This window comes from Jaculus jaculus, chromosome 11, assembly GCF_020740685.1.
Source record: "Jaculus jaculus isolate mJacJac1 chromosome 11, mJacJac1.mat.Y.cur, whole genome shotgun sequence".
NCBI classification, from domain to species: Eukaryota; Metazoa; Chordata; class Mammalia; order Rodentia; family Dipodidae; genus Jaculus; species Jaculus jaculus.
In genome coordinates, this window is record NC_059112.1 from 46,848,686 (window position 1) to 46,864,647 (window position 15,962).

Sequence of the window (15,962 nt, forward strand, 5' to 3'; positions counted from 1 at the left end):
AGTTTTTTAGACTTTGAAGTGTTCTATTCCAGGCCCTTCTGACTTTCAGCATTTCCACTGAGAAACCTGAGGTAATTCTGATAGAACTGCCTTTGTATGTAGTGAGCTGTTTCTCTCTTGTAGCTTTTAACAATCTTTCATTGTTTTCATTGTTAAGTTTTAACTATGATGCATCTTGGAATCTCTTCTTTTGTGCAGTCTGCTTGAGGTTCTGTGAGAGGCTGGGAATATATATGCATGCATACATACATACATACATACACACACACACACACACACATATGTATGTATGTATGTATGCATGCATGCATGGATGCATGTATGCATGTATGTATATATGATGTTCTTTCTGCCTCTGGCCTAGATTTCCTCTCCTTCTTGCATCCCCATGATCCAGATGTTTGTTTGCTTATTTTAGGGTATCCCATAGTTCTTTCATATTCTGTTTGCATGATTTTTTTCATCTTTGCAAAGTTTGTGGCCTCCTTCCTGGGAGAAATGAATTTTCCTACTGGAGGGCTGGTTTATCAAGCTGGCTTGGCAGGTTGTCTGAGACTTGTGCAGTATTGGATACAACCCAAACTGGCTAGCAACTTCATTTTTGTTTCAGCTGACCAATCATGGACTCTAGACAGGTGAGCTTCCCCTATTATTAAAAGTCTCGCTTCCCACTGGGACAATAGATTTTCCATCTCTGGAATCCTCACCTCCCTGAGGAGTGTGTATTCTCTCTGCATTGCTTACCTCTTAATTTGAAATAAACTTTATTCTTTTAAAACTTTCCCTGTCTTTTGAATTTTAATTGGCAGAAAAAAATGAACTCAATATTCCTAGAAAGTATCAATATGAGTGAACCCAGCCTTGTCTCACCATTCATGTTGAATATAGTGCTTAAAATCTATGTTTGAGAATAAGACAAATATACAAATATGAAAGGAAGGAATAAAATTTTCTGTATTTTCAGATGGCATGATCCACTCTTTAAAAGATCCTAATGAGTTCAAAGAAACAATTTTCAAATGTTATAAACACTCTCAGCACAGTAGCAGGAGAGAAAGTCAACATAATACAACAGTCAATATATTTTCTATATACCAATAATAAATTCATCAAGAATGAAATTAGAGGAAGTTTGCATTCACAATAACTTCAGTACAAATATCTAAGAGTAAACCTAAACAAAGAGTTGAAACATTTCTTCAATGAAAACTTTAAGAAAGAAGAAAAAAATTTAAAGGCATTATAAAATTGAAAGACTAGCCATTCTCTTGGATTAGAAAAATTAGTATTGTAAAAATGACCATACTATTAAAATCAGACTACAGATGCAATTTAATACCTATCAAAATTTCTGTCATTTTCCAAAGAAGTAGAAAAAAAAATCTTATAACTCATAAGGAAGCACAAAAGACCCAAGATAGAAAAAACAATGATGAACAAAAAGAACAATGCAGTACCTGATTTCAAGTTATACAATAGTGCCATAATCATGAAACAACCAGATATTTGCTCAGAATTAGGCAAATGGAATAGAATAGGGGATCCAGAAATAAACTCACACACAGCTACCTCATTTTTGACAAAGGTCATGACACTCATTCTGTTACAGAATGAATATTAGAATGAAATTCTTATTATAGAATGAAAATAAAAACAATTAAGGTCTTTGTACTAAATTGTAATTTTTTCTTTTACAGCTTTAACTCATAAAACTAACTTCTGAGTATTGGAAGACTGCCGGACATCAAGTATAATATACTTATACTCCACTTAAGAAGAAACTGAAATTCAAATAACAATGACATTAGCACCCAAAAGTAAAGTTCATAGTTTAAAATTTAACAAAATATGTGCATCATCTAAATGAGGACCTGTATGCAAAATATACATGTAGATATACATGCATACATACAATGATGAAAGAAAGAAAGAAAAAAAACTAACTAAATGGAGAACTGTTCTAAGTACACGGATAAGAAGACTATTTTGACAAGGTATCAGTTCTCATTGAATCTATCTGTGGATTTAATGCTCTTAGCAATATCCACACTTATTAGGAATGCAGGCAGTAATGTGATGCTCAGATTTCTTTGTACCATTTTATCTTAGAATGAATGTTCACTTGTACCAAAAGCCCACTTCCTTGTGTCAGGATCTAAATCTTTTTGTTAGTCATAATAACAGTAAATATTCTGCCTCCTACTGATTCATTCAGTATGGATGAATGAATACAACAAATGAAGAGGAAGAATGTTTTTCTTTTGTTCTCTGGAATATCTTCAGGACTTAACATTAAGTGTATTTCAGACAAAAGGACAAAGGACACAAGTTAGTAAGAGAATTTTTTCTTCAATAAATGATGACCTATTATAAATTGATAGTCAATTTCAACATTATGCTTCAAATTTTATTAGAAATTTTGTTACTAAATTCCCTATTTTTGATGTTCTTGTTTCATTTATCTGCTTATTTCTAACTGTAGATGTCCTACTACTTAACTCCAGATAGTTTTCATTCAACTTGTCAGATTTTCTCATAACTATACAAAGTTATTTGTGGCCAGTGAGCAGTGAATGGGATAACAAATAGTGAAACATGTCATTATTACTGCAAGTTATTATGACATTCTTTCATCTATTGTCATAGTAATCTAAAATAACCAAAACTTAAGAGTTATAGACAAAGATCAGAGTTCCGTTTCCATGGGCTACAAGGATAAGCAAAAGTTAAAACTTCTGCTAGTATTGGGCATTATGTTGGGGTTGTTTGTTGCCTCAGTACTTTACTCCATCATGAGTGGTTCATCTATTAGAAACCATAGTAATTATTATTGGGTTTTACCAAGCTGTAATTTCTAGGTGACTGTTTCCCCCATGTAAAACATGTTAGTTTTTTTTATTTCCCTAGATAACATACCCTGCTCATTTTCAGTTAAATCTTTTTGTGTTTTCATGGGATTGTGCTGAATTTATGAGAATTTAAATTTTTATAATACTGAGTTTCAATTAGTGTCTTAAAATTTCATTTATGCCTCTCAATAATTTCTTTTAAATTTACCTTCACATATATCATACATATTTCTTGTTAAATCTAGTCTAGGTATTTATTTTTCTTATTGCTATAGTAGATGGGGCTTTTGTATTATGATTTGAATCTGATTGCTATTCCATATAAAATATACTGATATTTTTATGTTACTTTTAAACTACCTAAATAAATTTCTTTCACTTTTGAAAAATGTTCTCTGTATTTTGCTCATATTTTGTCTTATAAAATATGATGAAAACAAATTATTTTCTCCTTCAGCCAAATATACATATATGACACAGCAAGAGTCTTTAAAAATATTATTAAGTAGAGATACATAACACTGAACAAGAGGCTATTAAGAAAAAAAGGTTCCAAACTGCATGGTACTGTCAATGGTATAAACAGTTTTGAAACTAAAATGAAGCATTATCACAACTTAAAAGGTCATTTATATTAAGGAAAGTAATTTGCAATAGAAATGCTTGAAGTTATATAATTGTAAAAGTATCTTTCTGCTGCAAAATGTAAAATAAAATGAATAAAAACCATCACAACAAGGAAATGAGGTATTGAAATCAGTTTATTTCACTATTTTAAGGTTGGCCAAAACAAACAACAATATGCTTGCCTGCTTATATATGTAAACCATAGTACACTCAGGTGAGAATTTCCACATGCTTGCTGTAAACTGTGATAGTTAGGATTTGTTGCAATTAATATTTGAACCTTCATATTAAGGCTTCAAATAACATGGACATTTTGGCAAAATTATTCCACAACATTCTACATTCTTAAGGTGGCACCAGTTCCTTCCTTGGTTCCTATGGACATCAAGTCTTGTAGAGTTGCTTACCAAGGGTGCCTGACACTGCTAGACAGTGCAATGACAGTGTCTTCATGCTCCCTCCATTTCTCATGAGAATGAATCAGTATGAGGCAGAAGATTTGATGGTGTTTTGACTAACAAAGAGATTTAGATCCTGGGAAGTGGGCTTTTGTTACAAGTGAACATTCATTCTAAGGGAAAATAGTACATCTTCTCTACAGTAGCCTCCCTCAGCTGGCTTTCAAAATGTGTTTGTGATAGTGGTATCGTATCATATCATCACATCATATTATATCACAGAGCTAAAAGGGAGCTACTGGCTTTTATTTAACATGGCTAGAATTACCAACTATTTTATAATTCATAGTAAAAAGTTAAGCTTCCTCTTTAAACCTCAGCCAAAACCAAACAAAATAGTAAATATAGCATATTTTAAAGAAGCTAAACCTTAACAACTGCCTTGCCAACACCAGGTCAATAACAGACATTTGATTCTTGCCTCTGTGCTTAAGTATACACTTCCAGTCTGGCATGCTGGAGGTTGAGGAATGATGACTGCTTTGAGTGTGAGCATGAGGCAAATGTGGGCTCACAGTGAGTTCCAAACTAGCTTCAGTTGCATAGTGTCTCAAACAAAACAAAACAAAGAAAAAAGAACAATAGAATTAGAGAGAAGAATTAGTGGATAAGAACCTTTGCCACCACCATGATGGCCCGAAAGGGCCTGACAACACTTGAGTTCAATTCCCCAGACCAAAGTGAACAGCAGGGTATGGCCATTCAGGTTGGTAATATCTGTCTTGTGGGAAGCACAGGCCAGAGAATTGCCAGGGCTTGTGAAAACCACACTTCTTTGTACAGAGATACACTGATCAAAGAAATATGTGGATGGGTGTGCATCTGTGTGTGTGTGTGTGTGTCTGTGTGCACATATTTGGTGTCCTTACTTTATCACCCATCCACATGCCATATCTCACATAGTGAACATGCAAACAATTGGATATATGTATGCATGTATGTATGTATGTACGCATTTATGTATGTGTATATATATATAAATATATATATGTGTGTGTGTATATATATATATATATATTTGAGTATGTATGTATATATATATATATATATACACACATATATAAACCTTTTTATGTATAAAGACTTGTATTATGGAATAACTAGTGTGATTGCTCTTTATATTATCTTTCAATATAAGCATAGCCATACTATAGTGTGGCCATTGATACTTGAAAGAAATGAGAAATCTTTAAAATTTAGTTGCCTTTTCTACTGTATACATGGGGGGGGGCATGTGTAAAGATATGTGTCTGACATCCTGTACCTCTGAAGAAGTACATGAAATAGCCACTGATGAACCACAGTGTGCTTATCTTGTGAACAGAGATATGATTATTTTATGAAGCCACTTGGGCTTTCATGTTGTCTATAGAACAGTTACATTAGATCTCAGCCTTCACCATTGGGCAATATCAGTAGATTGTCTATGTATGCATATTATGGACTGATTGTGTTCCCCAAAATGCATAGGTTGGAGGCCTAAACCTCAGTGTGACTGCATTTAGAGCAAAGTCCTTTAAAGTGGTCTTTGTGGTTAAGCAAGATCAAAAAAAAAGTAGTGCCTTTTACCAATAACAGTAATGTCCTTTTAAGATCAGAGAGGAACTAAAGATATGTGCACATATAGCAAAAATGCCATGTGAGGCAATAGTAATGTACCAACTTTTGAATTCAGGAAAGAAGGCTGGGGAGAAAACAAACTGGACAACACCTTGATTATAGACTTCATCCCTACAGAACATTAAAAATAATAATAAATAGGGCTGGAGAGATGGCTTAGCGGTTAACCGCTTGCCTGTGAAGCCTAAGGACCCCGGTTCGAGGCTCGGTTCCCCAGGTCCCACGTTAGCCAGATGCACAAGGGGGCGCACGCGTCTGGAGTTCGATGGAAGTGGCTGGAGGCCCTGGCGCGCCCATTCTCTCTCTCTCCCTCTATCTGTCTTTCTCTCTGTGTCTGTCGCTCTCAAAATAAATAAATAAATAATTTAAAAAATAATAATAATAAATAAATAAATGTCTCTGTTTAAGCAATCAGACACAATGTCTTGTTATAGAAACCCTAATAAACAAATACAGCCCAGGTCTGCCTCTTTGGAAAAGTCCTTTTAATTCATTTTATTCACATCTTCTGCTGCAGAGCCCTCCAATGCTGATGCTGCATCAGACCTAGGGTCCCAGGCTGTCACTCAAGACTCCTTTTTGCATGGAAAGAAGCTTTGGAATTTTTTTCTAACACAATGCGAGTCCTATAATCCGTATTTAAATTGTTCTCTTCATTAACTATCTCTGTATTTTAATCTTGGCTCTTTTCTTAAACTTATTGTTTAAAAAAAGTCCTTGGGAAAATTACTTTCTGTGCCATACTTTCTTTATCTTTAAAATGGAGATAGCGGGCTGGAGAGATGGTTTAGCGGTTACGCGCTTGCCTGTGAGGCCTAAGGACTCCGGTTCAAGGCTTGATTCCCCAGGACCCACGTTAGCCATATGCACAAGGGGGCGCATGCATCTGGAGTTGGTTTGTAGTGGCTGGAGGCCCTGGTGCGCCCATTCTCTCTCTCAATCTCTCTCTCTCTTCCCCTCTTTCTCTGTCTGTCTGTCATTCTCAAATAAATAAACAAACAAAAATAAAAATAAAAATAAAATAAAATGGAGATAGTATGGCAGTACCTATCCCATAGTGTTATGGAGAGCATAAAATAATCACATGGGGGAAATAAAAACATTTAGGACTAGGCTGGAGAGATGGCTTAGTGGTTAAGCACTTGCCTGTGAAGCCCAAGGACCCCAGTTCGAGGCTTAATTCTCCAGGACCCATGTTAGCCAGATGCACAAGGGGGTGCATGCATCTGGAGTTCGTTAGCAGTAGCTAGAAGCCCTGGCATGCCCATTCTCAATCTCTCTCTCTCTGTCACTCTCAAATTTAAAAAATAATGAATAAAACTATTAAAACAAAACATTTAGGACTGATTATTTCATAGTAAATATCTAAAAGATTATTAACTATAATTATTATGAGCCCTTGGAATGACCACCAACATTGAGTGTCTGCATCATAAAAACATGTTAATAAATTAGAACTTTAGCGAGGCAAGGAAAGATCTTTTGTAATGTTAGGAGGAAAACCTGACAACATACTGCACCCTAGCTGCCTCAGCACTCTTCTCTTTCTATTCTTGGGCCTGATAAGCTTTGTAAATCTTATGCCTCAGGTAGGCCATGGTCCCTTCCCAGGATGGCTGTACAGTAGGCAAAAATCCTGAGCCTGAGACTCTACTCAAGATTATGGCATATTAAAGACACTGGTTCTCACACTGCCTCTACTAGAAATGTGATGGTGAGATTCCCATCTTATACAATCAGCTCTATTCTTCCTATAAGGTAGGCTAAGGCTGTTTTAGTTTCCTACACAACAATGATAAAAATTAAAGTTTAATGGAAAATTTACTCTAAAGTCAAAGAACTTATAAGTACACTTAGAAGTGCTTGAGAGAGACAAAGAAATAAGAGTTTGGTAGCAAAATGCAATTTCATTTGAATTTTATAACAAGGAAATAAAGGCTGGAGATGTGCCTCTTTTCACACTAAAGGAAATAGCTTCTATCAGCTGGAAGATCAGCTCCAATAACTTCAGAGATTCATTTGGCTTTATTAGGTCTGTTGCCATTGTGATGGGCAAAGAACTTTCTTTTGAAGAAAAGTAATTACTGTACCAGAGCGCCTAGTCAAAGAAATGCAATTGTGTTTTAAAAATCTACTTGCTCAGCACAATTTAGGCTCTCTGTGCCTTTCTGTAAGCAGGATCGATAGCTGGCAGATATATAGATCTCCGTGATGGCCAGAGCTTAATTCTCACACTCTGCAGTGATAGGACCATGAGAGAAAAGATTCTGTGTGGATGCAGAGGTAACTTAACTTCATTACATTCACAACAACATTGCTATTAGATCCAGGGGTCTTAGATGGACAGCGTAAAGAAGAACATTTGTCAGACAGCTACTTTGGGTCCATTACTACAACAGAAGATAGATTTAAGTTATATGATTTTAATTATTTGATTATTACTACCACCTAAGTATGCTTGTATTATCCTCAGTAGTATACATATGAAAGGAAATCTGAACCATTGTAGAATATCAATGACCCCAGCTATATTTAGTGGAGATTTTTTTCAATGTATGATTATTTCACATCCCTATGATGTGTTACTTATAGCAAGTGAATATAAATTTCTCCAGCTAGAGGTAGAGCCAAATAGCTATGGTTTGAATGAGTTCTCTCCATTTTGTAAGTGCTCTTCCTTCTCCCAAAGCCACCCCCCTGAACAATGCCCTCACTGCCTGTTGTAGAAAGTTATTGAAACCAGACAAATGAGCCAGAGATTGTGACAGTGAAATTGCTAGGCCCACAGTAGACAAATCCTTTTGTTGGGTATCCCTTGAAAGACATTCGTGACTTTTTTTTCTATGAAGGTTACTTCCTAAAGTAAGGACTGCCTGATATAACTTTTATTTTCTTTCTTTTTCTTTTCAGATGTAGTATCTCTTCAATGATGAAAAATTTTATATGGGACTGAGTCCTGAATTTCCTTCTAACCCAATGAGTGAATTCCTAAAACAAGACATTTAAAAAAAAATAATGATGCAGAACAAATTCAATTTAACATAATCTGAAGAAAACTCAACTCTGCAATTCTGAAATATAGAATACAAATTAAAAGTAAAATGAAATCTTCTCTAATGTTGTGCTGTGGCAGGTCTTGACTTGAGAAGGAAAAAAAAAAATCCATCTGGCTTTAATAAAGATTTGTGCTTTCTGGATTGTCGAGGTATATTGTTTCCTTTCTATTTTTATAGTGAGCTAGCTCTTGGTGCTGTGGAACTTAATTATTTATTTTCCTTATATAAAGACCAGTCTCATTGATTCCATAAGTCTTCATTAAAAAATAAATGCATAAGGGTTGAGCATCTCCCCTGAGACAGTGTGATATGATAAGCACAATGTGGTCATGGGAGGGAACTTTCATCCAACTCACAGGTTAGGCCAGTCTCCCCAGAGAACAGGGACCTGGGTCAAATTCTGAAAATAGGCAGCAATTACCAAAATGAAGAATGGGAGGAAGGGCTTTGCAGGCAAAAAGAGCAGTGAATGCAAATCACCTTGTGCAGTCTGGTCATGATGCATTTCCATCTAGACCCTCTGCTTTCTTTCTCAGATGTCACTCAGCATCATTACAGAAGCCCTGCAATGCTGCACTCCATCTGGGCACCACCACCCCGGGGCAGAGAGTGGGAAGTGTAACACGTCTTTCCCCCTCTTTAACTACAGTAGGAAAGTGATCAACAAATGTTCTCACTTCCATCTGCTGGCTGCCTCTTTTAGCTTGCGTGTCTGGCCACTTTATGTCTGAAGACAGTATTCCAAAGCACTTCTTCCCATCCTTTAGATGCTACATTCTTTCCACCACCTCTTTTGATATAATCCCCAAGCCACTGAAGGATGTGATACAGATGTTTCATCAAGTGATGAACATTCAACTGTCACTTCTTCTCTGTACTGTGGTGAGTTTTGAGTCTCCCCTGCAATTAGTGTCATCTGAAAAGAGAGAATTCTCTAACAAAAACTGAGAGCATCACTAATATATATGCTTTAACATAAGTATTAAAAAGGCAATTTGTTGGGTATAACATATCCAGGTAGCCAAACAACAGTAGTAATTTCCATGCTGGTGTTCATGACTTACCCAACCACAGTCCATTGACTAGGTTTTGGTTTTCAGTATCATGCATGAATTCCCTCACAAGTTATGGGCCTCAAATCATTAGAAAGCAGCTGGTTACTCCCATGACAAACATACCTGAATTGCACTATAGGACACATCATCCCTAGGTGGTCAGTTGTTTAGCTTGCAGGATTTACTGCTGGTTAAACCTTTCATGACTTTTCTCTTCCAGGAGGCTACAAAGCACTTTCTAGCACTATGGCCATTATTCAGCAGGTAGGAGGCTTCTAGCTCAGTACTTCTAGCTTGATTCCTCAAATTCCTACATCTAAAGTATGTGTAGTCTTCATCAAGGTCTTACCATCTTGTTCTGATTGATTCTTTCAGAATTCTCATTTATCAGTTCCTATAGTGAGTTTTATACTTTACTGAGCTCTCACAATGATGTGAATGCTCTTTTGTATATAGTATTCCTTTAAATACCTTTTGTAATGGTTAATTAGTAGTTATAAATTGCTTCCTCATGGAAGATATTTGTTTCTCTTTTAGATTTAAATTATACCTTTGCTGTTTGTAGTAATATTGGTTGATAATTCTTATATTTCTGATCTGAAATGCATCAGTCTCTGCTTCTGTGGCCAATAGAATAGGCTGATGTCTTCACTTTTTCTAATATGACTCATTTTGAAATTAACTTATTACTTCTCTTGTGAAATTCAGACTTCTTTCTTTGCTTTGTATTTTTAGCATTTTAAATATTATATGACTTAGAGCAGTACTTTTCTGGTTATATCTATTTGAGTTCTAAATTTCTCACATACTTATCTGTCTATTCTCTACCCTAGTATAGTAGTTTGATTCAGGTTTCCCCCATAAATTTATGTGATGTGAATGCTAGGTCCCTAGCTGGTGGCAATTTTGGAATTATAGCCTCCTGGAGGTGTTGCATTATTGGGGGTGGGCTTATTGGCATTGTAGCCAGATTCCCCATGCCTGTGCTTGCCACATTCTCCTGCTTCTGTTGTCTATCAGGAGGTGATGTCATCATTTCCCATGTGTGGTGGTTTTATTTAGGTGTCCCCAACAAACTTGGGCGTTCTGAATGCTGGGTTCCCAGCTGATGGAGATATGGGAATTAACACCTCCAGGAGGCAGTGTATTATAAGGCATGGGTTTATGGGTTGTTATAGCCAGCTCCCATTTGCCAATGTTTGGTATAACCTCCTGTTGCTATTGTCCACCTTATGTTGTCCAGGAAGTGATGCCCTCCCCCACCCCGCTCATGCCATCATTTTCCCTGCCATTGTGGAGTGTCCCCAAGAGTCTGTAAGCCAAAATAAACCCTTTCTTCCCCACAAGCTGCTCTTAATCAGGTGAATTCTGCCAGCAATACAACCCTGACTGCAACAGTAAAGTGGTACCAAAGAGTAGGATTTCTGCTAGACACCTGACTGTGTGGCTTTGGTCTTTTGGAGCTAATTTTAAGAGCAATATGGAAGGATTTTAAATCTTAGCCTAAGAGACACCTTGCAGTGCTATAAGTATGGCTTTACGGATTATTCAGGTCAAATTCAGACCTGAATACAGTAAGAACTATGGACTCTGAGGTTTGGCTTATGACAGTGAGAAAGAGCTTTGCTTGGGCTAGGATAGAAACAGTTTGAGTGAGAGGTTTGCTGTTATGCCTATGTCCTGAGAATTTGTGCAGAGTTGTAGTGTGTATAAATGGACTGGTATGAGCAGAGGATTATGGCACAGAAATAAATCTTTAGGCACAAACTGCTGTCTGTTTAGCTGTAATTAAGAGATTACAACCACTGAGATTGGGCCATTTGACCTGCACTGGGGCAACAGGAAGAATGTAGACTGTTTTGAAGGGGCCTGAGTGCTCAAAGAGTGTCCTGTTATTCAAAGTCTTCTTTATCCCCCCACCTCCTCACCCTCCACATTAACAAATTGTCATGCAACCTGGTATTGTGGAGTATAAGAAATGCAGGAAAGAGAAGGTCATTGAGTTTGCAATGCAGTCTTGGGTTTTGAAAATGACCATGGGCAGTGGGAAGCAGTTTTGCTGAATGCCTGCATGGAGACCCAATGGAGGCATGAGGATGAAGGACGGGTTGCACTGGAGACCCAGTGGAGATGCTGGGTTCACGAGATGGCTATAGAAGAAAGCTTCAAGTTCACTGAGATGAACTTCCAGACCAGGCACAGTTATGGAGAAAGGGATATTAATGAAGCTTACAGATCCAGGGGAAGTTCCATAATGGCAGAAGAAGCTAGCCTGCTTTCACAGGCCAAACACATAGAGAGAAGCACAAGTCTAAAAGCCAAAAGCCATGCAGCACAGCCCGCTTCAGGAACTCCAGTGAGGCACACTTTGCATATCTTTAGATTGAAATCTCAAACCCACCACTATACTTTTAGATCCACCCAGTGACACTGCCTCCAGTTAGATGGCTGCAAATGCAAACTACAAACTAAATAAAATAGTGAATATATTGAGGGCCACCTATTAAAACTACCACAATGGCTGCTAAGAAAAACCTGCCTGCCACGAATGAAGTTTTCCAGGAATGTGAGTAGCCTAGCTGGAGGGGAGGAATTGGAACTCCAGATACTTGTTGCTTGTTAGAATTATTGGACTTGGAGACTTTTCACTGACTAGAGTTGTTGGACTTGGAGCTACAGTTTGATGTTTGTCCTGTTTAAATCTTGCATTAGTTGAATATTTCTTTGCTATGCCCAGTGCCATCTTTTGCAGAATGAGTGTTTATTCTGTGCCTTTGGGGGGATTTGGGGGTATTACAGCTCAGTTAAAATACCTTGGATTATGGGGATGTTTGAACATCATTAAAATTGTATGGTTATCACTTTCAGGGGGTCAGGCATGGAATGTGGTGGTTTGATTCATGTGTCCTCCATAAACTTAGGTGTTCTGAATGCTAGGTTCCAAGCTGATGCAAATTTTGGAATTAACACCTCTAGGTGGCAGAATATTGTCTGGGGCAGGCTTATGGCTGTTAGAGCAAGATCTCCCTTGCCAGTGTTTGGCACACTCTCCTGTTGCTATTGTCCACCATAAGGTTGGCCAGGAGGTTATGTCCACCTTCTCATGCCATCATTTTTCCTGCCATTGTGGAGCATCCCCTGGAGTCTATAATCCAAAATAAACTTTCCCCCCCAAAGCTGCTCTTGGTTGTGTGATTTCTTCCACCAATTCAAACCTGACTGCAACACCATGCCATCATGCAGATTCCCATTGTATTTGTAAGCCAAAATCAACCCTTTCCTCACACAAGCTTCTCTTGGTCTGGTGTTTTCTACCAGCCACCCAAACCTAACAGCAACAGTAAATTTGCTATGAAGAAATGGGGCCATTGCTGCTAGAAATCTGGTTCTGTGGCTTTGGCCTTTTGGATCTGATTTATAGGAGCAATATGGACGTATAGAACCTTTTGCCTAAAAGATGCCTTGCTTAGTGGATACAGTTTGGTGAATAATTTTGTTCAGTGTCAAAAGACCTAAATGCAGTAAAAACTATAGACTGTGAGGTTTGGTTTGTAAGGCTAAGAAATAACTTTGTTGGGACTGGTCTGGAAGTAGTTTATATGAATTTCTTGCTGTGTTCTGCCTGCCTTTGTCCTGAGAAATTGTACAATGTTGTATTGCATAGAAATGGACTGATGTGAGCAGATGGATACAACACAGAAAGAAATAAAATCTTTGTGCCAAAACTGCAGCCTGATTCAGCTGCAATTGTTTGAGAAAGTACAACTGTTGCGATTGAGCCAGCTGATCTGTATTGGAACAATGTAGACTGTCTTTTGAAAGGGCCTGAATGCTGAAGGAATGTACTGTTCTTCAAAATGTGCCTTATCTGTTCTCTCCCCCCACCTCCAGATTAACAATTTGGTTGCCCACTTGGAAAGAAATGGTCATTGAATTTGCAACAGTTTTCGTTTGTTTGATTGTTTGAAATGTTGATGGACATTGAGATGCAGGCTAGTTAGTGTAAGGAAAGTGAAGAAGAAAAGCAAAGGAAAACATTGGATTTGATCTCAACAGACAGAGACTGCTTATTAATCACAATGAGGGGCTGCAAACTTCCCGTGGGATGGAGGCAGAATTTCTGAGCCAAGCTAAGATTTAAGCTTATAAGGAGGATTCTATGAAAATCAGACTGGACTAGGTATAGGTCTAAGGGAAGTGGATAAGGAACTGTAGCTATCTGTGTCCTCGCTCAGAATAGGGTTTTTTTTTTTAAATTTAATTTAATGTTATTATTATTTTTTTTTTCCTGTCGGATGACCAGCATGGATACCTGAAGGACCCATGAGGATGAACTGTGGATTGTGGTAGAAACCATATGGAGATGCCAGGACTATGGGATTGCTGCCAAGGGCAGCTGCTGGCATAGGATGATGTTTTCTGGAACTGTGAGTAGCCTAGCTGGAGGGGTAGAATTGGAATTCCAGAGACTTGTCACTGGTTAGATTTATCAGAGTTGGAAACTTGTCACTGCTTAGAGATGTTGGACTTGGAACTACAGAGTTTTATGTGTGGTGTTTGTTTTAAATCTTGTATTCATTGAATATTTCTTTGCTATGCCCAGTGCCATCCTTTGCATTGTGAATATTTATTCTGTGCCATATTTTTTGGCATTATGTCTCAGTTGGACTGCAGGGGTGTTTGAACAGCATTGGGGTTGATAAAATCTATAGGGACTTTTAAAGTTGGAGAAAATACATAGCATTTTACATCATGTATGGTTATCAGTTTATGGGGGCTAGGAGCAAAATGTGGTAATTTGATTCATATGTTCCCCATGAACTTATGTGTTCTGAGTGCTAGGTTTCCAGCTGGTGGCAATTTGGGAAGTGTAGCCTCCTGGAGGCAGTTTAATGTTGGGGGTGGGCTGGGCATTATAGCCACCTTCCTAATGCCAATGTTAGGCACATTCTCTGGCTGCTGTTGTCCACCTGATGTTGGCCAAAAAGTGATGTCCACCCTCTACTTAGGCTGTCATTTCCCCTGCCGTCATGGAGCTTCAACTTGAGTCTGTAAGCAAAAATAAGCTCTATCATCCCACAAGCTGCCCTTGGTCAGGTGTTTTCTGCCAGCAATGGGAAGCTAACTAAAACACCTGTATTTGGGAACCTTTCTATTATATAATCACTAAATAGGTTTTCTATGAATTTAATTTATATCTCATTTCCATCTTCTATACCACAGATAGATAGGTGTGTGGAGGGATAAACTATAGGAATGAAATGTGGGATTGAATTATCAAAATGAAATATGGGAATGAACTATGGGGAAAATCCTTTCAGAATGTTTCTTATAGGCCTAACAAATATTTTTTAATGAAAATATTACTGTGAGATGGTTTTTCTGCTAAGTTCCTGACTTGTAACTTGCCCTAAAGTTAATGTTACAATCATGTAATCCCTCCACTTAAAGCAATGTGATGCTGCTTCCTCTGCCATGGTATACCTTTGCCCTACAAAGTACAGTTGATGCATATTAAGAAATGCAGACTGGCTGGGTGTGGTGGCACATGCCTTTTAATCCCAGCACTTGGGAGGCAGAGGTAGGAGGATCACCATGAGATCGAGGCCACCCTGAGACTCCATAGTGAATTCCAGGTCAGCCTGGGCTATAGTGAGAGACCCTACCTCAGGAAAAAAAAAAAAAAATGCAGACTGATCTTAAAGCTATGATGCTCCTTGCCCTGCTTCTTCAGTGATCTGGTTGTATTCCTTACCCAGAACAATATACATGAGCTAAGTGTACTGAATGTGTTGAAGATAACACATTAATTATCCACAGAACTGCCACAGATCTATTGAAAATAAAATGTGTGCTTAGTATGATTGCATTTGTGAAGTGTGTGTGTTTGTGTTTGTTGTAGATTAGCAGAGTTTAACAAATGCTTAGTGAATTACTCAAAGTCAAAAGTTCCTTGCCCTTCACTCACAAGTTTCTTGCCCTTTGTCCATGCAATGCTCAAATTTTTCAGATATCAGTGTTTTTGCTGTTGAATAAAAATATCAGTGAATCCCTGTCAGCAGAAACTATATCTGAAAGAATATCAAAGGAATGTCGGCAACAGAAACAGCACGTTCACCTGTGGTTTCCATGACTCTAGGAGTCAGTTTTCCTTCTTTCAGGCTCTACTACAAGAAGCAACTAGTCTACTCTTCGGCAAAAAATCCAAGAGTCAGTTTCTATAGCTCAGGATAGTGCCTCAATCGCAAAAGTGTGGTCTTTCAGTTGTATCTTAGATGGATTGGATGTGGTCATGAC